The sequence below is a fragment of the Heterodontus francisci genome, chromosome 16, assembly GCF_036365525.1.
Source record: "Heterodontus francisci isolate sHetFra1 chromosome 16, sHetFra1.hap1, whole genome shotgun sequence".
In the NCBI taxonomy this organism is placed as follows: domain Eukaryota; kingdom Metazoa; phylum Chordata; class Chondrichthyes; order Heterodontiformes; family Heterodontidae; genus Heterodontus; species Heterodontus francisci.
The window spans coordinates 94,209,909-94,233,263 of record NC_090386.1 but is presented as its reverse complement, the minus strand read 5'-3'; the positions used below and the strand labels follow the sequence as shown (position 1 = coordinate 94,233,263).

At 43.9% G+C, this 23,355-nt stretch overlaps 1 protein-coding gene across 7 annotated transcripts in view; it reads left to right on the top strand.

The window, feature by feature from the left end:
- Positions 1-23,355, top strand: part of LOC137378521 (syntaphilin-like) — a 117,635-nt gene that overhangs the window by 17,246 nt on the left and 77,034 nt on the right. For 6 of the 7 annotated variants that reach the window (XM_068048862.1, XM_068048863.1, XM_068048867.1 and 3 more), the window contains one exon: positions 1,727-1,866. The exons of the other annotated variant lie outside the window; for it this stretch is intronic. The gene's annotated coding sequence lies outside the window, so the exon portion shown is untranslated. The remainder of the gene's footprint in view (positions 1-1,726; positions 1,867-23,355) is intronic. 7 annotated transcript variants of the gene reach the window in all.

Below are 23,355 nucleotides of genomic sequence, written 5' to 3'. Positions count from 1 at the left end.
CTGCCCAACAAAAAAAATCAATCTCAGTTTTGAAATTTTCAGTTGCCTCCCAGCCTCAAGAGCTATTTTTGGGGAGAGTTCCAGATTTCCACTACCCTTTGTAGGAAGAAATGCTTTCCGAAATAACCCTTTAACTTCCTATCTCTGATTTTAAGGTTACGCCCCCTTGTTCTGGACTCCTCCCACCACAGGAAATAGTTTCTCTCTATCTACCCTATTTATCATTTTATCATCTTAAAACACCTCAATTAGATCACCCTTTAATCTCCTATATTACAAACCTCATCCGTGCAACATCGCCTTGTATCCCCCATATCATTCTGGTGAATCTATGACTCAGCCTGTCATAGGCCATTATATTTTGCTAAGCCTCTGCCTCTCTCTTCCTTTACGATGCTCCTCAGAATTTACCTCTTTGATCAAGTATTTGGTCATCTTCCCTAATATCTTCTTATGTAACTCAGTGTCAAATTTTGTTTGATAATCATTCCTGTAAAGCACCTTATGATGTTTTACTATGCTAAAAACATAATAAATACAGGTTGTTGTTGAGGTGCGGTGCGCAGAACTGAATCCAGTACTCCAGTTGGGGTCTAACCACAGCACTATATAACATAACTTCTAGTTATATATATGAGTTGGAATAGACTGGGTGTTAGGCGGTTCTTTTCCTAGAGAATTGTGAGTCTCTGGAAAGTGTTGCAGTTGATCTGGCAGGTACTGACTGTCAGCCACCATGTCATCTCCTGGGATAGGCAAAAGCAACAAGGAAAAACCCAGGGCCATTAAGGGAAAATATATTCCAGAAAACGCCTCTCTGACCGCTCAGATAATTGAAACTACTCCAAGGGATCACATGGACTAAAATGTGATCGCTGCCCCAGTCAGGAACTGATCCAGCTCCTTCTTAAAGGCACATTCTTTATGTTTGAAATCCAAAAATGAAGTAGTAATGAGCAGTCATTTCGAGCAGCTGGAAATGTAATTGATTAAAATGATTTAATTGGGAAAGGAACTTGCTGGAGCGAGGCACTTCACGGCTACACCATGGATGTTCACCTTGTCCTTCAGCTTGAATATGATTAGTGCCATTGCTTGCTGGAAGTGTGAGCTAATAACACATGGAAACGGCAACAGAACATCTGGGTCCACAGTGCATGGTTGGGACCAAGGGTCTACCTCCTTAACCAATGAGATTTATGCATTGAGAAAGAAACAGGAAAGACGGAGAAGGAAATAGAGTGAATTACAGTCAAATCAGGTACAGAAAGAGAAATAAAGAGAGGGAAAGAAAGATTGGAATAAGAGAGAAAGAAAAGAGACAGAAAGGAAAGTAAGCGACAAGTTTAACAAGCAATTTATGTACAAATCCAGCAAGTCCTAAAAAATAACGGGGAGGTGGAGGGCGAGCTGTGGTTTGTGCGAAGGAAACTGTGGAGCGATGTAGATTGATCAGCAAGTTCTGGAGATTCGTAACTTATGACATCTCTGAACTCACTATATGAATCGCGCATTAATGATGACGTCTGTCGCGAGCACACTGTTGTTTCTCCAGAAAGATCTGGCCCAGTGGTTTTCTTTCAATGGATTGTTTGGTGATTAAGGATATTCCGAAGTGATAGAGTTACATTTGAGGATGTTTTGATTTTTTTTGTGTAATATGCTGGCTGCCCGCACCAACAAGAAGGTTCTCCCACTTTAAACTTGCCTTTTTTCTATGGCTCAGCCCGGAAGGATGTCCGTTTCAGCTGCAGACACTCCCTTGACTGGTCAACATGACAGAATGAATGACTCACTGATGCCTTGGGATTGTCGCTACAGTCAGTGTTTTACAGATTGAAGAAAAACCCCACTGTGTTCTCCAAGGTAAGTTCAGAAATACATTATTTCAACACTTCATATCAGTTCTTTTCACTGCAAGTGCTAATTAGAATCACTATCAGACAAACAGAAACTGCTGGAAACTTGCAGCAGTCTGAAAAAGGAAAGCACTTGTTAATGTTATGGGTGAAGGCCTCATGTATTCAATTGAAGTGTCAGCTGTGGTTCAGTGGGCCGCGCTCTTGTCTCTGAGTCAGAAAGTTGGGGGTTCATCCCAATGCAGAGGCATAAGCACATTTTAGGCTGACACTCCCAGTGCAGTACTGAGGGAGTGCTGCACTTTTGGAGATGTCGTCTTTTAGATGAGACGTTAAACTGAGGGCCTGTCTACCCTCTCAGGTGGGAAAAAAAAATCCCATGGCGCTGTTTTGAAGAAGAGAAGGGAAGTTCTCCCTTGTATGCTAGCCAATATTTATTCCTCAATCAGCATCACTGAAAACAGATTATCTGGTCATTAACACATTGCTGTGTGTGGGAACTTGCTGTGTGTAGGCAGCAGTGAACATAATATGATTGAGTTTTACATTCAATTTGAGGGAGAGAAAAGTGGGTCTAAGACTAGTATTTTAAATTTAAATAAGGGCAATTATGAGGGCATGAAAGCAGAGCTAGCAAAAGTGGACTGGCAATGTAGGTTAAGGGATAGGTCAATCGAGATGCAGTGGCAGACATTTAAGGGGATATTTCAGGATACACAGAATAGATACATTCCAACGAGAAAGAAAAATTCCAAGGGGAGGACCCACTATCTGTGAGTAACTAAAAAAGTTAAAGATAGTACCAAAATTAAAGAAAAAGCATATAATTGTGCAAAGATGGATGGAAGGTCAGAAGTTTGGACAGAATATAAAAAGCAGCAAAGAATGACTAAAAGATTAATAAGGAAGGGACAAATTAGAGTACGAGAGAAAGCTGGCTAGAAATATAAAAACAGATAGTAAAAGTTTCTATAGATATTTAAAAAAAGAAAAGTTAAAAAGTGTGCGTTGGTCCTATTGAAAGTGAGTCTGGGGAATTAATAATGGAAAATAAGGAGATGACAGATGAATTGAAGAGGTATTTTGCATTGGTCTTCACTATAGAGAATACAAGTAACATCCCAGAAATAGCTGTAAGTCAGGAAATTGAAGGGAGGGAGGAACTCAAGAAAATTACAATCACCAGGGAAGTGATACTGAGCAAATTGTTGGAACTGCAGGCTGACAAGTCCCCACATCCTGATGGACTTCATCCTAGGGTCTTAAAAAAAGCGATTAGTGAGATAGTTGATGCGTTGATTTTGATTTTCCAAAATTCCCTAGATTCGGGGAAGGTTCCATTAGATTGAAAAATAGCGAATGTGACTCCTTTATTCAAAAAGGGAGAGAGACAGAAAGCAGGAAACTACAGGCCAGTTAGCTTTACACCTGTCATAGGTAGAATGTTATTAAAAACATTATAGCAGGGTATTTAGAAATTTTCAAGGTAATCAGGCAGAGTCAGCGTGGTTTTGCAAAAGGGAAATCATGTTTAATCAATTTATTGAAGTTCTTTGAAGAAGTTACATGTGCTGTGGATAAAGGGGGAACCGGTGGATGTACTGTACTTAGATTTCCAGAAGGCATTTGATAAGGTGCCTCATCAAAGGTTATTGCAGAAAATAAAAGCTCTTGGTGTAGGGGGTAACATATTGGCATGGATAGAAAATTGGCTAGCTAACAGGAAACAGAGAGTAGGCATACACGGGTCATTTTCTGGTTGGCAAGATGTAATGAGTGGTGTGCAGCAGGGATCAGTGCTGGGGCCTCAACTTTTTACAATTTATTTAAATGACTTGGATGAAGGGATCAAAGGTATGGTTGCTAAATGACACAAAGATAGATGGGAAAGTAAGTTGTGAATCGAACATAAGGAGGCAACAAAGGGATATAGATAGGTTAAGTGAGTGGGCAAAGATCTGGCAAATGGAGTATAGTGTGGGAAAATGTGAAATTGTCCATTTTGGCAGGAAGAATAAAAAAGAAGCATATTATCTAAATGGTGAGAGATTGCAGAGCTGTGAGATGCAGAGGGATCTGGGTTTCCTAGTGCATGAATCATAAAAGGTTAGTATTCAGGTTCAGCAAGTAATTAGGAAAGCTAATAGAACGTTACCATTTATTGTGAGGGGAATTGAATACAAAAGTAGGGAGGTTATGCTTCAGTTATACAGGGCATTGGTGAGAACACATCTGGAGTACTGTGTACTGTACTGGTCTCCTTATTTAAGGAAGGATGTAAATGCATTGGAGGCAGTTCAGAGAAGGTTTACTAGACTAATACCTGTAGTGGGCGGTTGACTTATGAGGAAGGATTGGACAAACTAGGCTTGTATCCACTGGAATTTAGAAGAGTAAGAGGCGACTTGATTGAAACATATAAGATCCTGAGGGGTCTTGACAGGGAACTATATCACCTTTCCTTCACTGTCGCTGGGTCAAAATCCTGGAACTCCCTTCCTAACACTCACAGAGTGTGAAGCTGTTAACAAATGTAATCAGAGAAAATAACTGAGGTGAAAATTTGTAATTCACAACTTTGGGTGGGGCGGGGGGGGGAGTTAATTTTTAACTTCAGCATAAGCCAACGTCAGCAAGTCCAAACCATTTTTAATCGGATGTAGGATTCCAGTTTGCATATTTAATCATCCACCTGGCTGTTTTGATTGGGAATGCTGGCCGTCCGTTTAAATCTGGACCTGAAAACCTGCATCACATGGACTGCAGCGGTTCAAGTAGGCAGCTCACCACCACCTTCTCAAGGGCAATTAGGGATGGGCAATAAATGCTGGCCTGGCCAGCAATACCCACATCCCATGAACAAATAAAAAACAAGAACGAGGGGAAAGTTAAAGGCAGTTCTGTTGAAAAGTCACTGACCCAGAATTTTCCATGACCCAGGATGTTCTTGTGGGCTTCTGAACCCCACCGACAGACTCAAATGGGGTTCAGAAGTCTGCATTGTGTGGGAAATCTGTGATTTTCCCTGAATTGGCCAATTAATGGCCAGAGGGTGGGCACGTCGTCCAATTAAGGATGGCATACGGGCTTTTGAAGCTGGAGGGCCAATAGGAGGCCCCTCAGCTTGGAAGCAGCAGCAGATGCTGTGGCAGGTAAGTGAGGGAGAGGACGCCCCAAAATGGAGGCACCCTCTCTCCAACCTTTTCAAATATAAAATAAAAAATAGATTCAGCAGCTGAGCCACCACTGGGGAGCAGAGTTGGGGGTGGGTGGGGGCGGTGGCGGGGGGAGGGGAACCCCTCTACAGGGCAGCATGCAGCTGCAGAGGCAGGCTAGGGGGGGCCTCTAAGTCTACCTGGAGCATTGCCCCACGCCCACATCCCCAGACTGTAGCTGGGAGGCCATCTTTAAGCAGTTAAACGGTCCATTGCCGCCTGTGGGGACCTGAAGGCCGACTGAAAAATCCCAGTCGACCTCCGATGATAGGCCTCAAAGGCCTTTAATTAGTTCCATTGGTTACCCGTCACTTACCCCCAACCCGCCCTCCCCAGCTCGCCTCCAGGATAATGGCCCAGGGGCGGTATGGATCCAGGGAACTAGAACGCCAGCTGGAAATGCTATTTTTAGCGCCTGCCCACATACGTTCCCAACCCTGGGAGGGGGGCCTAAAATTCCTGCCCATCATCTCTGTCTCTCTCTCCACAGATACTGCCAGACCTGCTGAGTATTCCCAACATTTTCTGTTTTGATTTCAGAAAGTTAAAGCAGTTTAATTATTGATGATGCTGTGTGCCTGATGTGAAACAGGCTCCCATGGAATCTTGTGTGTTAATATGACCTTGATTTGCAAAGCAGTACACAATTAGCACTCTGTAAATTTATGAGGCACTTGTGAGCTTTAGAAAGTCTCCGGTCTTGCAGTATGATGATAGCATCACTTGTACACCCTCCCACATAATGCTCTAATATAATACTGACTCACAGAGAGTGTGAAGCTGTAACAAATGTAATCAGAGAAAATAACTGAGGTTCAAGTTTGTGGTTCTAATTGTAGGGGAGGCAGTGGAGTAGTGGTATTGTGACTGGATTAATAACCCAGAGACCCAGGGTATTGCTCTGAGGACTGGGGTTTGAATCCTACACAGCAGTAGGTGGAATTTGAATTCAATTAATGAATCTGGAATTTAAAGCTAGTTTAATGATGGCCATGAAACCATTGTCAATTGTTGTGAAAAACCCGTCTGCTTCACAAATGCCCTTTCGGGAAGGAAATCTGCCATCCTTACCTGGTCTGGCCCACGGTAATGTGACTCTTAAATGCCCTCTGAAATGGCCTAGCAAGCCACTCAGTCGTAGCTAACCGCTACGAGGTCAATAAAAAAGAATGAAACCAGAAGGACCCGGCTTCGACCTAGGCACTGCAAACGACAGTGGCAAACTCAGCCCGGTTGACCCTGCAAAGTCCTCCTTACTTGTGCCAAAGTTGGGAGAGCTGTCCCACAGACTAGTAAAGCAATAGCCTGACATAGTCATACTCACATAATCATACCTTACAAACAGTGTCCCGGACACTGCCATCACTATCCCCGGGTATGTTCTGTCCCACCGGCAGGACCGACCCAGCAGAGGCGGTGGCACAGTGGTATACAGTAGGGAGGGAGTTGCCCTGGGAGTCCTCAACACCGACTCCGGACCCCATGAAGTCTCATGGCATCAGCTCAAACGTAGACAAGGAAACCTCCTGCTGATTACCACCTACCGCCCTCCCTCAGCTGTTAATTCGGTACTCCTCCATGTTGATTACCACTTGGAGGAAGCACTGAGGGTGTCAAGGGCACAGACGGTCTTCATTCTTCCGGGGATTTCAATGTCCATCACTAAGAATAGCTTGGTAGCACCACTGCTAGCCGAGTCCTAAAGGACATAGCTGCTAGACTGGGTCTGCGGCAGGTGGTGAGGGAAAAACATGCTTGACCTCGTCCTCACCAAACTGCCTGCCGCAGCTGCATCTGTCCATAACAGTACTGGTAGGAGTGACCACCACACATTCCTTGTGGAGACAAAGTCCTGCCTTCACATTGAGGATACCCTCCATCGTGTTGTGTGGCACTATCACCCGTGCTAAATGGGATAGATTTCGAACAGATCTAGCAATGCAAAACTGGGCATTCATGAGGCGCTGTGGGCCATCAGCAGCAGCAGAATTGTACTCAACCACAATCCATAACCTCATTGCCTGGCATATCCCCCACTCTACCATTACCATCAAGCCAGGGGACCAACCCTGGTTCAATGAAGAGTGCAGGAGGGCATGCCAGGAGCAGCAGCAGGCATACCTCAAAATGAGATGTCAACCTGGTGAAGCTACAACTCAGGACTACTTGCATGCCAAACTGTGTAAGCAGCATGTGATAGGGCTAAGCAATCCCATAACCAACGGATCAGATCTAAGCTCTGCAGTCCTGCCACATCCAGCTGTGAATGGTGGTAGACAATTAAACAACTAACTGGAGGAGGTGGCTGCACAAATATCTCCATCCTCAGTGATGGGGGAGCCGAGCACATCAGTGCGAAAGATAAGGCTGAAGCATTTGCAACAATCTTCAGCCAGAAGTGCCGAATTGATGATCCATCTCGGCCTCCTCCTGAAGTCCGCAGCATCACAGATGCCAGACTTAAGCCAATTTGATTCACTCCACATGATATCAAGAACCGACTGAAGGCACTGGATACTGCAAAGGCTATGGGTCCTGACAATACTCCGGCAATAGTACTGAAGACCTGTGCTCCGAAACTTGCCACGCCCCTCGCCAAGCTGTTCCAGTACAGCTACAGCACTGGCATCTACCCGGCAAAGTGGAAAATTGCCCAGTTATGCCCTGTCCACAAAAAGCAGGACAAGCCCAACCCGGCCAGTTACCGCCCCATCAGTCTACTCTCAATCAAAAGTAAAGTGATGGAAGGTGTCATCAACAGTGCCGTCAAGCGGCACTTGCTTAGCAATAACCTGCTCAGTGACGCTCAGTTTAGGTTCCGCCAAGGCCACTCAGCTCCTGACCCCATTACAGCCTTGGTTCAAACATGGACCAAAGAGCTGAATTCAAGAGGTGAGAGTGACTGCCCGTGGCATCAAGGCAGCATTTGACCGAGTATGGCATCAGGGAGCCCTGGCAAAACTGAAGTCAATGGGAATTGGGGGAAAACTCTCCACTGGTTGGAGTCATACCTAGCACAAAGGAAGATGGTTGTGGTTGTTGGAGGTCAATCATCTCAGCTCCAGGACATCACTGCGGGAGTTCCTCAGGGTAAGGTCCGAGGCCCAACCATCTTCAGCTGCTTTATCAATGACCTTCCTTCGATCATAAGGTCAGAAGTGGGGATGTTGGCTGATGATTGCACAATGTTCAGCACCATTTGCGACTCCTCAGATACTGAAGCAGTCCATGTAGGAATGCAGCAAGACCTGGACAATATCCAGGCTTGGGCTGATAAGTGGCAAGTAACATTCGCGCCACACAAGTGCCAGGCAATGACTATCTCCAACAATAGAGAATCTAACCATCTCCCCTTGACATTCAATGGCATTACCATCACTGAAACAACCACTATCGACATCCTGGGGGTTACCATTGACTGGAAACTGAACTGGAGTAGCCGTACGAATACTGTGGCTACAAGAGCAGGTCAGAGGTTAGGAATCCTGCGGTGAGTAACACACCTCCTGACTCGCCAAAGCCTGTCCACCATCTACAAGGCACAAGTCAGGAGTCTGATGGAATGCTCGACACCATCCAGGACAAAACAGCCCGCTTGATTGGCACCCCATTCACAAGCATTCACTCCCTCCACCAGTGACGCACCATGGCAGCAGTTTGTACCATTTACAAGATGCACTGCAGCAATGCACCAAGGCTCCTTAGACAGCACCTTCCAAAACCGCAACCTCTACCAACTAGAAGGACAAGGGCAGCAAATGCATGGTAACACCACCACCTGCAGGTTCCCCTCCAAGTCACACACCATCCTGACTTGGAACTATATCACCGTTCCTTCACTGTCGCTGGGTTAAAATCCTGTAACTCCCTTCCTAACAGCACTGTGGGTATACCTACCCCAAATGGACTGCAGTGGTTCAAGAAGGCAGCTCACCACCACCTTCTCAAGGGCAATTAGGGATGGGCAATAAATGCTGGCCTGGCCAGCGATGCCCACATCCCATGAATGAATTTTTTAAAAAAAACTTTGGGTGGGGCGGGGAGTTAATTTTTAACGCCAGCCCAAAGCCAACGTCAGCAGGTCCGAACCATTTTTAATCGGATGTAGGATTCCAGTTTGCAAATTTAATCATCCACCTGGCTGTTTTGATTGGTAATGCTGGCCGTCCGTTTCAATCCCGATCTGAAAATTCAAAAAGGTGTCTAAGGTGCCCACTTGATTTTTCTTTCCCAGTTGCCTGTTTCTCTTTAAATGATTCATTGCTTTGAACTCTGCTTCTGTTAACATTTTTCTTAAACTAGACAGAACAACGTTGCACTAATGAGTTAAATGTTCATATCTAAAACCGACACTCACCCATTGAAGACATAATTAAAAAGTTCTAGCAATACGCAGTAAGCTTTCAACGTCCGAAGACAAAATCATGTTAAAGTTTTGCGCAGAGATCGTTTTAACTGTCAGCGTTTACTCAGTGGGTAGCACTCCGAATAATCGGGTTCAAACTCCAGTCCAGAACCTGATCACAATTTGTAGGCTAACACTCCCAGTGCAGTACTGAGGGAGTGCTGCACTGTCAGAAGTGCCGTCTATTGGATAAGACGTTAAACTGAGACCCCGTCAGTCAGTTCAGATGAATGCGAAAGATGCTATGGCACTTTTTAAAGACGATCAGTGTCTTGGCTAACATTCATCCCTGAACCAGTTTTGCCAAAACAGATTAACTGGTCATTTAACTCATTTACCATTTGTGGGTTCTTGCTGTGATCAAATTGGGTGCAGGAGCAACAGTGATTCTGTGAAGTTGTTTGGGACATTGTTTGGGACTGATCTGTTGATTTACAGAATTCTCTGATTGCTTTCAGACTTCCAGCATTTGCAGTTTTGTCTTTTTTTATCTCTGTAGAAAGTGAAAACATCCAGGAGACGAGGGGTATGAGCACATTCCTGTGGTGCAAAGATTGAGTTCCCCCTGATTGTGTCTTGGGCATCTGTCTTATATTAGTTTGCAGCGATCTTGCTACATGAATCCAGACTAAGTCACTGCATGTCAGGAAAGTGAGCAAATGGAGAGTGGCCTCTGACAGGCTGGGTGCACAGTGTCATTGGCTGCAGTCCACAACCATGTACCCTAATCTTAGTTGGATGCTGCAGTTAACAAATTAATCAAGCTCTCAGACATGTGCAAACCTCAGCGAGGTGTTTTTGAAGAAATGATGTTACCTAACCTCATGCCTTCCCTTTGATGACAATGTGCCCTCTCTAATCCCACGCATTTTGACCCCACCCACCCACATCTGTTTATACAGTCCTTGTGACTCCTTCATGAACAGAAACCAAATAGAACAGCCGAAGGGGTTGGTGGGGGGGGGGGGGGTGTGGGGGGGGGGAGAGGGTGAGTGGGGGGTGGGGTGGGAGTGGGGATGAAACCAGACTTAAGCAGGAATATAAAACTGGTGGTATTGTCTCTGCTGCTAGTTTAAACTAAAACCAACAGAACGTAATATTGGACAGGTGTTATAGTCGGGACAGTGCACTATCATCTGTTTACAAATCCTGCCCAAATAGAATTTCAACTCTCACCCGCTCAGCCCCCATCTGTAACCAGCTAAACTCAGGCTTTTTCACAGCTCTCTGTAACTGCAACATAGAGGAAATTACAGAACAGAAGATGGCTTCATGTTGGAGAAATCATGGAGCAGAGAAACAGGCCATTCGGCCCAACTGGTCTGTGCTGGTGTTTATGTTTCACACGAGCCTCCTCCCACCCCTCTTCATCTAACCCCATCAGCATATTTTTTGATTCCTTTCTCCCTCGTGTTTATCCAGCTTCCCAATAAATGCATCTATACTATTGGTGTCAGCCATTGCTTGTGGTAGCGAGTTTGACATTCTCACCGGTCTCTGGGTAAAGAAGTTTCTCCTGGATTTCCTATTGGATTTATTATTGACCATCTATTTCTTATGTTCTTATTTATAGCCCATTGTTTTGGACTCCCCACAAATGGAAACATTTTCTCTGTGTCTACCTTATCAAAGCTTTCAGTTTTAAAATTTTAACAGGTCATCCCTCAGTCTTTGCTTTACGAGAGTAAAGAAGCAAATTTTCCATTTCTGGGCTCCTTGCCCATGTTGAGAGAACATATCATGAGAAAGCACACTCCAGGAGTTATGAGCTCCCATTTATGCCCATAGCAATACCAGCTACCAGATGGTCGTTACTAAGGCTGGCTGGCAGAAGAAGGCACCAGGGAATTATTTTTTACGTTGTGAGAAGAGAAAGATAGGGCTGGATTTTATTGGGGTGCAGGTGGCAGGTGTGGAATAGAGTTGCCACTGTGCAGGGAGGCCGCATGACTGTTGGCCGCGATTGCATGGCTGGGGGCCACTAAACATATTGACGGCCGCCGCACCCTCAATCATGATCCGAGGGGGGCATTGGCGACGCCATTCATGGCATCACCTGATGCTGGAGCAGGTGCTGGTGCCATTTTTAAAAGGTTGGCAGCCCTGCAAAGAGTTCAAAATAATTCAGCATTAACCCCTTCCCCACATATACTAAATAAAGCAGTTAACCCCTTCCCCCCCATAGACCAAATAATGCAGAGTTAACCCCTTCCCCATATACCTAATAATGCAGTTAACCCCTTCCCCCGGATACATAATAATCCCTTCCCCCTATTATACCAAATAATGAGCGTTACCCCTTCCCCATACACCTAATAATGCAGAGTTAACCCCTTCCCCCCATATACCCAATAATGCAGAGTTAATCCCTTCCCCCATAGACCAAATCATGCAGAGTTAACCCTTTCCCCATTATACCAAATAATGCAGAGTTAATCCCTTCCCCATATACCAAATAATGAGCTTTAACCCCTTCCCCCATATACCAAATAATGCAGAGATAACCCCATCCCCATATACCAAATAATGAGCTTTAACCCCTTCCCCATTGTACCAAATGATAGAGTTAACCCTTTCCCCCATTATACCAAATAATGCAGAGTTAACCCTTTCCCCCATTATATCAAATAATACAGAGTTAACTCCTTCCGCTATATACCAATTAATGCAGAGTTAACCACTTCCCCCATATACCAAATAATGCAGAGTTAACCCCCTTCCCCCATTATACTAAATAATGCAGAGCTAACCCCTTCCCCCAATATACTAAATAATGCTTAGTTAACCCCTTCCCCCATTGTACCAAATAATGCAAACTTAACTCCTTCCCCCATATACCAATTAATGCAGAGTTAACCCCTTCCCCATTATACTAAATAATGCAGAGTGAACCCTTTCCCCCATTATACCAAATAATGCAGAGTTAACCCCTTCCCCATATACCAAATAATGCAGAGTTAACCCCTTCCTCCATATACCAAATAATGCAGAGTTAACCCCTTCCCCCATTATACTAAATAATGCATAGTTAACCCTTTCCCCCATTATACCAAATAATGCAGTGTTAACCCCTTCTCCCATATACCAAATAATGCAGAGTTAACCTCTTGCCCCATATACCAAATAATGCAGAGTTAACCCTTTCCTCCATATACCAAATAATGCAGTTAATCCCTTCCTCATATACCAAATAATGCAGAGTTAACCCTTTCCCCCATATACCAAATAATGCAGTTAATCCCTTCCCCATAAACCAAATAATGCAGAGTTAACCCCTTCCCCCATTATACCAAATAATGCAGAGATAACCCCATCCCCATATACCAAATAATGCAGAGTTAACCCCTTCCCCCATTATACTAAATAATGCATAGTTAACCCTTTCCCCCATTATACCAAATAATGCAGTGTTAACCCCTTCCCCCATATACCAAATAATGCAGTGTTAACCCCTTCCCCCATATACCAAATAATGCAGAGTTAACCCCTTCCCCCATTATACTAAATAATGAATAGTTAACCCTTTCCCCCATTATACCAAATAATGCAGTGTTAACCCCTTCCCCCATATACCAAATAATGCAGAGTTAACCTCTTGCCCCATATACCAAATAATGCAGAGTTAACCCTTTCCTCCATATACCAAATAATGCAGTTAATCCCTTCCTCATATACCAAATAATGCAGAGTTAACCCTTTCCTCCATATACCAAATAATGCAGTTAATCCCTTCCTCATATACCAAATAATGCAGTTAATCCCTTCCCCATTATACCAAATGATACAGAGTTAACCCTTTCCCCCATTATACCAAATAATGCAGAGTTAACCCCTTCCCCCATTATACCAAATAATGCAGAGTTAACCCCTTCCTCCATATACCAAATAATGCAGAGTTAACCCCTTCCTCCATATACCAAATAATGCAGAGTTAACCCCTTCCCCCATTATACTAAATAATGCATAGTTAACCCTTTCCCCCATTATACCAAATAATGCAGAGTTAACCTCTTGCCCCATATACCAAATAATGCAGTTAATCCCTTCCCCATATACCAAATAATGCAGAGTTGACCCTTTCCCTCATATACCAAATAATGCAGTGTTAACCCCTTCCCCCATATACCAAATAATGCAGAGTTAACCCCTTCCCCCATATACCAAATAATGCAGAGTTAACCTCTTGCCCCATATACCAAATAATGCAGTGTTAACCCCTTCCTCCATATACCAAATAATGCAGTGTTAACCCCTTCCCCCCATATAAACCCTTTCCCCCATATACCAAATAATGCAGAGTTAACCTCTTGCCCCATATACCAAATAATGCAGAGTTAACCCTTTCCCCCATATACCAAATAATGCAGTTAATCCCTTCCCCATATACCAATTAATGCAGAGTTAACCACTTCCCCCATATACCAAATAATGCAGAGTTAACCCCTTCCCCATTATACTAAATAATGCATAGTTAACCTTGTCCCTCATTATACCAAATAATGCAGAGTTAACCCCTTCCGCCCATATACCAGATAATGCAGAGTTAAACCCTTCCCCCATTTTACCAGATAATGCAGAGTTAAACCTTTCCCCCATTTTTCCAAATAATACAGAGTTAACTCCTTCCCCCATATACCAATTAATGCAGAGTTAACCCCTTCCCCCGTATGCCAAATAATTCAGCGTTAACCCTTTCCCCCATTATACCAAATAATGCAGAGTTAACCCCTTCCCCAGATACCAAATAATGCAGAGTTAACCCCTTCCCCCAGATACCAAATAATGCAGAGTTAACCCCTTCCCCCGTATGCCAAATAATTCAGCGTTAACCCTTTCCCCCATTATACCAAATAATGCAGAGTTAACCCCTTCCCCCGATACCAAATAATGCAGAGTTAACCCCTTCCCCCATGTACCAATTAATGCAGAGTTAACCCCTTCCCCCGTATGCCAAATAATTCAGCGTTAACCCCTTCCCCCAGATACCAAATAATGCAGAGTTAACCCCTTCCCCCGTATGCCAAATAATTCAGCGTTAACCCTTTCCCCCATTATACCAAATAATGCAGAGTTAACCCCTTCCCCCGATACCAAATAATGCAGAGTTAATCCCTTCCCCCGATACCAAATAATGCAGAGTTAACCCCTTCCCCAATATATCAAATAATGCAGGGTTAATCCCTTCCCCCATGTTCCAAATAATGCAGAGTTAATCCCTTCTCCCAAACACCAAATAATGCAGAGTTTACGCCTTCCCCAATATATCAAATAATGCAGAGTTAATCCCTTCCCCATATACTAAATAATGGAGAGTTAAGCCCTTCCCCCGTATACAGAATAATGCAGAGTTAACCCCTTCCCCCATACACTAAATAATGCAGAGTTAACCCCTTCCCCATTATACCAAATAATGCAGAGTTAACCCTTCCCCCATATACTAAATCGTGCAGAGTTAACCCTTTTTGCCATATACTGAATAATGCAGAGTTAACCCTTCCCCCATATACTAAAGCGTGCAGAGTTAACCCTTTCCCCCATTTACTAAATCATGCAGAGTTAACCCTTTGCCCCGATATACTAAATAATGCAGAGTTAACCCTTCCCCCCATATACCAAATAATAGAGTTAACCACTTCCCCCTCTATACCAAGTAATGCAGAGTTAACCCCTTTCCCCTTTACCAAATAATGCAGAGTTAATCCCTTGCCCATGTACCAAATAATGCAGAATTAACCCCCTCCACCATATACCAAATAATGCAGAGTTAATCCCTTCCCCCGTATACCAAAAAATGCAGAGTTAGCCCCTTCCCCCATATACCAAATAATGGAGATTTAATCCTTTTCCCCATATACCAAATAATGCAGAGTTAATCCCTTCACCCCATATACCAAAGAATGCAGAGTTAACCCCTTCCCCCATATACCAAATAATGCAGAGTTAACCCCTTCCCCCATTTACTAAATCATGCAGAGTGACCAAAAGGCAGAGAAAGAGCAGGAAGGCAGCGCAGGTGTCACCTGCGGTCATCTCCCTCCACAACAAGTATACCGTTTTGGATACTGTTGGGGGAGATAGCTCACCAGGGGAAGGCAGCAGTAGCCAGGTTCATGGCACCGTGGCTGGCTCTGCTGTTCAGAAGGGCGGCAAAAAGAGTGGAAGGGCGATAGTCATAGGGGATTCGATTGTAAGGGGAGTAGATAGGCGGTTCTGTGGTCGAAAACGAGACTCCCGAATGGTATGTTGCCTCCCAGGTGCACGGGTCAGGGATGTCTCAGATCGGCTGCAGAACATTCTGAAGGGGGAGGGTGAACAGCCAGCTGTTGTTGTGCACATAGGCACCAATGATATAGGTAAAAAATGGGATGAGGTCCTCCAAGCAGAATTTAGGGAGTTAGGAGCCAAGTTAAAAAGTAGGACCTCAGAGGTAGTAATCTCAGGATTGCTACCAGTGCCACGTGATAGTCAGAGTAGAAATGAAAGAATAGTCAGAATGATTGTGTGGCTTGAGAGATGGTGCAGGAGGGAGGGGTTCAGATTTTTGGGACATTGGGACCGGTTCTGGGGGAGGTGGGACTATTACAAATTGGACGGTCTACACCTGGGCCGGACTGGAACCAATGTCCTTGGGGGTGCTTTTGCTAACGCTGTTGGGGAGGGTTTAAACTAATGTGGGAAGGGGTTGGGAACCAAATGAGGAGGTCAGTGGACAGTAAGGAGGTAGTAACTAAAGCCTGTAAGGAACTAGATAATGAAGTCAGCGTGACTAAGGGAAAGAGTAGGCAGGGAGGAGATGATGAAAGCAAAGGGACTGGTGGTCTGAGGTGCATTTGTTTTAATGCAAGAAGTGTAGTAGGTAAGGCAGATGAACTTAGGGCTTGGATTAGTACCTGGGAGTATGATGTTATTGCTATGACTGAGACTTGGTTAAGGGAAGGGCATGATTGGCAACTAAATATCCCAGGATATCGATGCTTCAGGCGGGATAGAGAGGGAGGTAAAAGGGGTGGAGGAGTTGCATTACTGGTCAAAGAGGATATCACAGCTGTGCTGAAGGAAGGCACTATGGAGGACTCGAGCTGTGAGGCAATATGGGCAGAACTCAGAAATAGGAAGGGTGCGGTAACAATGTTGGGGCTGTACTACAGGCCTCCCAACAGCGAGCGTGAGATAAATGTACAAATATGTAAACAGATTATGGAAAGATGTAGGAGCAACAGGGTGGTGGTGATAGGAGGTTTTAATTTTCCCAACATTGACTGGGATTCACTTAGTGTTAGAGGGCTAGATGGAGCAGAATTTGTAAGGAGCATCCAGGAGGGTTTTCTAGAGCAGTATGTAAATAGTCCAACTCGGGAAGGGGCCATACTGGACCTGGTGTTGGGGGATGAGCCCGGCCAGGTGGTTGAAGTTTCAGTAGGGGACTACTTTGGGAATAGTGATCACAATTCCGTAAGTTTTAGAATACTCATGGACAAAGACGAGAGTGGTCCTAAAGGAAGAGTGCTAAATTGGGGGAAGGCCAACTATACCAAAATTCGGCAGGAGCTGGGGAATGTAGATTGGGAGCAGCTGTTTGAAGGTAAATCCACATTTGATATGTGGGGGGCTTTTAAAAGAGAGGTTGATTAGCGTGCAGGAGAGACATGTTCCTGTGAAAATGAGGGATAGAAATGGCAAGATTAGGGAACCATGGATGACAGGTGAAATTGTGAGACTAGCTAAGAGGAAAAAGGAAGCATACATAAGGTCTAGGCGGCTGAAGAAAGACGAAGCTTTGAAGAATATCGGGAATGTAGGACCAATCTGAAACGAGGAATTAAGAGGGCTAAAAGGGGTCATGAAATATCTTTAGCAAACAGGGTTAAGGAAAATCCCAAAGCCTTTTATTCATATATAAGGAGCAAGAGGGTAACTATAGAAAGGATTGGCCCACTTAAGGACAAAGGAGGAAAGTTATGCGTGGAGTCAGAGAGAATGGGTGAGATTCTAAACGAGTACTTTGCATCAATACTCACCGAGGAGAGGGACATGACGGATGTTGAGGTTAGGGACAGATGTTTGATTACTCTAGGTCAAGTCGGAGGGAGGAAGTGTTGGGTATTCTAAAGGGCATTAAGGTGGACAAGTCCCCAGGTCCGGATGGGATCTATCCCAGGTTACTGAGGGAAGCGAGAGAGGAAATAGCTGGGGCCTTAACAGATATCTTTGCAGCATCCTTAAACACGGGTGAGGTCCCGGAGGACTGGAGAATTGCTAATGTTGTCCCCTTGTTTAAGAAGGGTAGCAGGGATAATCCAGGTAATTATAGACCGGTGAGCCTGACATCAGTGGTAGGGAAGCTGCTGGAGAAGATACTGAGGGATAGGATTTATTCCCATTTGGAAGAAAATGGGCTTATCAGTGATAGGCAACATGGTTTTGTGCAGGGAAGGTCATGTCTTACCAACTTAATAGAATTCTTTGAGGAAGTGACAAAGTTGATTGATGAGGGAAGGGCTGTAGATGTCATATACATGGACTTCAGTAAGGCGTTTGATAAGGTTCCCCATGGTAGGCTGATGGAGAAAGTGAAGTCGCATGGGATCCAGGGTGTACTAGCTAGATGGATAAAGAACTGGCTGGGCAACAGGAGACAGAGAGTAGCAGTGGAAGGGAGTTTCTCAAAATGGAGACGTGTGACCAGTGGTGTTCCACAGGGATCCGTGCTGGGACCACTGTTGTTTGTGATATACATAAATGATTTGGAGGAAAGTATAGGTGGTCTGATTAGCAAGTTTGTAGACGACACTAAGATTGGTGGAGTAGCAGATAGTGAAGGGGACTGTCAGAGAATACAGCAGAATATAAGATTGGAGAGTTGGGCAGAGAAATGGCAGATGGAGTTCAATCAGGGCAAATGCGAGGTGATGCATTTTGGAAGATCCAATTCAAGAGTGAACTATACAGTAAATGGAAAAGTCCTGGGGAAAATTGATGTCCAGAGAGATTTGGGTGTTCAGGTCCATTGTTCCCTGAAGGTGGCAACGCAGGTAAATAGAGTGGTCAAGAAGGCATACGGCATGCTTTCCTTCATCGGACGGGGTATTGAGTACAAGAGTTGGCAGGTCATGTTACAGTTGTATAGGACTTTGGTTCGGCCACATTTGGAATACTGCGTGCAGTTCTGGTCGCCACATTACCAAAAGGATGTGGATGCTTTGGAGAGGGTGCAGAGGAGGTTCACCAGGATGTTGCCTGGTATGGAAGGCGCTAGCTATGAAGAGAGGTTGAGTAGATTAGGATTATTTTCATTAGAAAGGCGGAGGTTGAGGGGGGACCTGATTGAGGTGTACAAAATCATGAGAGGTATGGACAGGGTGGATAGCAAGAAGCTTTTTCCCAGAGTGGGGGATTCAAATCCTAGGTGTCACGAGTTCAAAGTGAGAGGGGAAAGGTTTAGGGGGGATATGCGTGGAAAGTTCTTTACGCAGAGGGTGGTGGGTGCCTGGAACACGTTGCCAGCGGAGGTGATAGATGCGAACATGATAGTGTCTTTTAAGATGCATCTAGACAGATACATGAATGGGCAGGAAGCAAAGAGATACAGACCCTTAGAAAATAGGCGACATGTTTAGATAGAGGATCTGGATCGGCGCAGGCTTGGAGGGCCGAAGGGCCTGTTCCTGTGCTGTAATTTTCTTTGTTCTTTGTTCTCTCCCCCATACACTAAATAATGCAGAGTTAACTTTTCTCCCATACACTGAATAGTGCAGAGTTAACCCTTCCCCCCACATACCAAATAATGCAGTGTTAACCCCTTCCCCCATATACCAAATAATGCAGAGTGAACCCCTTCACCATATACCAAATAATGCAGAGATAACCCCTTCCCCCATATACCAAATAATGCAGAGTTAACCCTTCCCCCCACATACCTAATAATGCAGAGTTAACCCCTTACCCCCATATACCAAATAATGCAGAGTTAACCTCTTCCCCCCAAACACCAAATAATTCAGAGTTAACCCTTTCCCCCATACACCAAATAATGCAGTGTTAACCCCTTCCACCATATACCAAATAATGCAGAGTTAACCCCTTCCACCATATACCAAATAATACAGTGTTAACCCCTTCCCCCAGATAACAAATAATGCAGAGTTAACCCCTTCCCCATATACCAAATAATGCAGAGTTAACCCCTTCCCCATAAACCAAATAATGCAGAGTTAACCCCTTCCCCCCATATACCAAATAATGCAGAGTTAACCCCTTCCCCCAAATACCAAATAATGCAGAGTTAACCCCTTCCCCATATACCAAATAATGCAGAGTTAACCCCTTCCACCATATACCAAATAATGCAGAGTTAACCCCTTCCACCATATACCAAATAATACAGTGTTAACCCCTTCCCCCAGATAACAAATAATGCAGAGTTAACCCCTTCCCCATAAACCAAATAATGCAGAGTTAACCCCTTCCCCCCATATACCAAATAATGCAGAGATATCCCCTTCCCCCATACACCAAATAATGAGCATTAACCCCTTCCCCCAGATACCAAATAATGAGCGTTAACCCCTTCCCCCAGATACCAAATAATGCAGGGTTAATCCCTTCCCCAATATATTAAATAATGCAGAGTTAATCCCTTCCCCCAAACACCAAATAATGCAGAGTTAACCCCTTCGCCCCATGTACCAAATAATGCAAAGTTAATCCCTTCCGCCTATATACCAAATAATGCAGAGTTAACTCTTTCCCCATATACTAAATCGTGCAGAGTTAACCCTTTCCCCCATATACCGAAAAATGCAGAGTTAACCCTTTCCCCATATACTAAATCGTGCGGAGTTAACCCTTTTCGACATATACTGAATAATGCAGAGTTAACCCTTCCCCCCATATACTAAATCGTGCAGAGTTAACCCTTTCCCCATTTACCGAAAAATGCAGAGTTAACCCTTTCCCCATATACTAAATCGTGCAGAGTTAACCCTTTCCCCATATACCGAAAAATGCAGAGTTAACCCTTTCCCCATATACTAAATCGTGCAGAGTTAACCCTTTCCCCCATATACCGAAAAATGCAGAGTTAACCCTTTCCACAGATACTAAATCGTGCAGAGTTAACCCTTTCCCCCATATACCGAAAAATGCAGAGTTAACCCTTTCCCCATATACTAAAGCGTGCAGAGTTAACCCTTTCCCCCATTTACTAAATAATGCAGAGTTAACCCTTTGCCCCCATATACTAAATAATGCAGTGTTAACCCTTCCCCCATATACCAAATAATACAGTGTTTACCCCTTCCCCCTCGATACCAAATCGTGCAGAGTTAAACCTTTTCGCCATATACTGAATAATGCAGAGTTAACCCTTCCTCCCATATACTAAAGCGTGCAGAGTTAACCCTTTCCCCCATTTACTAAATAATGCAGAGTTAACCCTTTGCCCCCATATATTAAATGATGCAGAGTAAACCCTTGCCCCAATACTAAATAATGCAGAGTTAACTTTTCCCCCATACACTGAATAGTGCAGAGTTAACCCTTTCCCCCTATACTAAATAATGTAGAGTTAACCCTTTCCCCCATATACTGAATAGTGCAGAGATAACCCTTCCCCCCATATACTAAATAATGTAGAGTTAACCCTTTCCCCCATATACTGAATAGTGCAGAGATAACCCTTCCCCCCATATACTAAAGCGTGCAGAGTTAACCCTTTCCCCCATTTACTAAATAATGCAGAGTTAACCCTTTGCCCCATATACTAAATAATGCAGAGTTAACTTTTCCCCCAATACTAAATAATGCAGATTAACTTTTCCCCCATACACTGAATAGTGCAGAGTTAACCCTTTTCCCCCATACAATAAATAATGCAGAGTTAACCCTTTCTCCATACACTAAATAATGCAGAGTTAACCCTTTTCCCCCATACACTAAATAATGCAGAGTTAACCCTTTCCCCATACACTAAATAATGCAGAGTTAACCCTTTCCCCATACACTAAATAATGCAGAGTTAACCCTTTCCCCCATACACTAAATATTGCAGAGTTAACCCTTTCCCCCATACACTAAATAATGCAGAGTTAACCCTTTCCCCATTATACCAAATAATGCAGAGTTAACCCTTCCCCCATATACTAAATCGTGTAGATTTAACCCTTCCCCCATACACTAAATAATGCCGAGTTAACCCTTTCACCATATACTAAATTGTGCAGAGTTAACCCTTTCCCCCATATACCGAAAAATGCAGAGTTAACCCTTTCCCCATATACTAAATCGTGCGGAGTTAACCCTTTTCGACATATACTGAATAATGCAGAGTTAACCCTTCCCCCATATACTAAATCGTGCAGAGTTAACCCTTTCCCCCATTTACCGAAAAATGCAGAGTTAACCCTTTCCCCATATACTAAATCGTGCAGAGTTAACCCTTTCCCCCATATACCGAAAAATGCAGAGTTAACCCTTTCCCCATATACTAAATCGTGCAGAGTTATCCCTTTCCCCCATATACCGAAAAATGCAGAGTTAACCCTTTCCACAGATACTAAATCGTGCAGAGTTAACCCTTTCCCCCATATACCGAAAAATGCAGAGTTAACCCTTTCCCCATATACTAAATCGTGCAGAGTTAACCCTTTCCCCCATATACCGAAAAATGCAGAGTTAACCCTTTCCCCATATACTAAAGCGTGCAGAGTTAACCCTTTCCCCCATTTACTAAATAATGCAGAGTTAACCCTTTGCCCCCATATACTAAATAATGCAGTGTTAACCCTTCCCCCATATACCAAATAATACAGTGTTTACCCCTTCCCCCTCTATACCAAATCGTGCAGAGTTAAACCTTTTCGCCATATACTGAATAATGCAGAGTTAACCCTTCCCCCCATATACTAAAGCGTGCAGAGTTAACCCTTTCCCCCATTTACTAAATAATGCAGAGTTAACCCTTTGCCCCCATATACTAAATGATGCATAGTAAACCCTTGCCCCAATACTAAATAATGCAGAGTTAACTTTTCCCCCATACACTGAATAGTGCAGAGTTAATCCTTTCCCCCCTATACTAAATAATGTAGAGTTAACCCTTTCCCCCATATACTGAATAGTGCAGAGATAACCCTTCCCCCATATACTAAAGCATGCAGAGTTAACCCTTTCCCCCATTTACTAAATAATGCAGAGTTAACCCTTTGCCCCATATACTAAATAATGCAGAGTTAACTTTTCCCCCAATACTAAATAATGCAGATTAACTTTTCCCCCATACACTGAATAGTGCAGAGTTAACCCTTTCCCCCATATACTAAATAATGCAGAGTTAACCTTTTCCCCCATACACTAAATAATGCAGAGTTAACCCTTTCCCCATACACTAAATAATACAGAGTTAACCCTTTTTCCCATACACTAAATAATACAGAGTTAACCCTTTCCCCCATACACTAAATAATGCCGAGTTAACCCTTTCCCCCCAAACACTAAATAATGCAGAGTTAACCCTTTCCCCATACGCTAAATAATGCAGAGTTAACCCTTTCCCCATACGCTAAATAATGCAGAGTTAACCTTTTCCCCCATACACTAAATAATGCAGAGTTAACCCTTTCCCCATACACTAAATAATACAGAGTTAACCCTTTTTCCCATACACTAAATAATACAGAGTTAACCCTTTCCCCCATACACTAAATAATGCCGAGTTAACCCTTTCCCCCATACACTAAATAATGCAGAGTTAACCCTTTCCCCATACGCTAAATAATGCAGAGTTAACCCTTTCCCCATACGCTAAATAATGCCGAGTTAACCCTTTCCCCCCATACACTAAATATTGCAGAGATAACCCTTTCCCCATACACTAAAT